Below are 2500 nucleotides of genomic sequence, written 5' to 3' on the forward strand. Positions count from 1 at the left end.
GCGGCCGGTTGCCTCGATCACCATCGGCAAAAGCTGGGCCCTGGTGCGGGCGCTTGCCTCGACCACCATCGGCACACGCTGGGCCCTGGTGCGGGCGCCTGCCTCGATCACCATCGGCACACGCTGGGCCCTGGTGCGGGCGGTTGCCCCCAGCACCATCGGCACACGTTGGGCCCTGGTGCGGGCGCTTGCCTCGACCACCATCGGCACACGCTGGGCCCTGGTGCGACAGGTTGCCTCGACCACCATCGGCACACGCTGGGCCCTGGTGCGGGCGCTTGCCTCGACCACCATCGGCACACGCTCGGCCCTGGTGCGGTCGGTTGCCTCGACCACCATCGGCACACGCTGGGCCCTGGTGCGGGCGCTTGCCTCGACCACCATCGGCACACGCTGGGCCCTGGTGCGGGCGCTTGCCTCGACCACCATCGGCACACGCTGGGCCCTGGTGCGGCAGGTTGCCTCGAGCACCATCGGCACACGCTGGGCCCTGGTGCGGTCGGTTGCCTCGACCACCATCGGCACACGCTGGGCCCTGGTGCGGGCGCTTGCCTCGACCACCATCGGCACACGCTGGGCCCTGGTGCGGCAGGTTGCCTCGACCACCATCGGCACACGCTGGGCCCTGGTGCGGCAGGTTGCCTCGAGCACCATCGGCACACGCTGGGCCCTGGTGCGGTCGGTTGCCTCGATCACCATCGGCACACGCTGGGCCCTGGTGCGGGCGGTTGCCTCGACCACCATCGGCACACGCTGGGCCCTGGTGCGGCAGCTTGCCTCGAGCACCATCGGCACACGCTCGGCCCTGGTGCGGTCGGTTGCCTCGAGCACCATCGGCACACGCTGGGCCCTGGTGCGGCAGGTTGCCTCGACCACCATCGGCACACGCTGGGCCCTGGTGCGGGCGATTGCCTCGACCACCATCGGCACACGCTGGGCCCTGGTCCGGGCGCTTGCCTCGACCACCATCGGCACACGCTCCGCCCTGGTGCGGTCGGTTGCCTCGAGCACCATCGGCACACGCTGGGCCCTGGTGCGGCAGGTTGCCTCGACCACCATCGGCACACGCTGGGCCCTGGTGCGGGCGCTTGCCTCGACCACCATCGGCACACGCTGGGCCCTGGTGCGGCAGGTTGCCTCGACCACCATCGGCACACGCTGGGCCCTGGTGCGGGCGCTTGCCTCGAGCACCATCGGCACACGCTCGGCCCTGGTGCGGTCGGTTGCCTCGAGCACCATCGGCACACGCTGGGCCCTGGTGCGGCAGGTTGCCTCGACCATCATCGGCAGCCTCGACCACCATCGGCACACGCTGGGCCCTGGTGCGGGCGGTTGCCTCGACCACCATCGGCACACGCTGGGCCCTGGTGCGGTCGGTTGCCTCGAGCACCATCGGCACACGCTGGGCCCTGGTGCGGCAGGTTGCCTCGAGCACCATCGGCACACGCTGGGCCCTGGTGCGGCAGGTTGCCTCGACCACCATCGGCACACGCTGGGCCCTGGTGCGGGCGGTTGCCTCGACCACCATCGGCACACGCTGGGCCCTGGTGCGGGCGCTTGCCTCGAGCACCATCCGCACACGCTGGGCCCTGGTGCGGCAGGTTGCCTCGAGCACCATCGGCACACGCTGGGCCCTGGTGCGGCAGGTTGCCTCGAGCACCATCGGCACACGCTGGGCCCTGGTGCGGGAGCTTGCCTCGAGCGCCATCGGCACACGCTGGGCCCTGGTGCGGCAGGTTGCCTCGAGCACCATCGGCACACGCTGGGCCCTGGTGCGGTCGGTTGCCTCGAGCACCATCGGCACACGCTGGGCGCTGGTGCGGGCGCTTGCCTCGACCAGCATCGGCACACGCTGGGCCCTGGTGCGGCAGGTTGCCTCGATCACCATCGGCACACGCTGGGCCCTGGTGCGACAGGTTGCCTCGAGCACCATCGGCACACTATCGGCCCTGGTGCGGGCGGTTGCCTCGACCACCGTCGGCACACGCTGGGCCCTGGTGCGGGCGCTTGCCTCGAGCACCATCGGCACACGCTGGGCCCTGGTGCGGGCGGTTGCCTCGAGCACCATCGGCACACGCTGGGCCCTGGTGGGTTTAGGCACATCTTCAAATTTCTGCCGTGCCAATGCCATTTTTATGGCTTGTAAATTCATACAATGGTCCCCTAAGCCTTCACGTGAAGTTTCATTGGAAGATGACTCGTTTTCTATTTTTCATGATTTTCGAAACTTTTTGCGGTTCGGGATTTTTTAAAATTTTTTTATAAGGATTTTTGGCCCCAAATTTTGTAGGCATGATCCTTCTATTTTTGTTGGCATGCACAAAAAAATTCAGCTAAAAACTCGAAGTAGAGAAGATTTTGTGACCGTTTGAAAAAAGTGTCCCCATTTCAGACACTTTAACGGCTACTGGTAGCAAACCTGTAAAATCTCAAATGCTCTTTAAGGGGGTGTGAATTCTCAGAGGTTTGATGAGGGATAGGGGGCCAACACAAGGCCAAG

This window comes from Durio zibethinus, unplaced genomic scaffold, assembly GCF_047325235.1.
Source record: "Durio zibethinus cultivar Kanyao isolate XHJ-2024 unplaced genomic scaffold, ASM4732523v1 HiC_scaffold_394, whole genome shotgun sequence".
Taxonomy (NCBI): domain Eukaryota; kingdom Viridiplantae; phylum Streptophyta; class Magnoliopsida; order Malvales; family Malvaceae; genus Durio; species Durio zibethinus.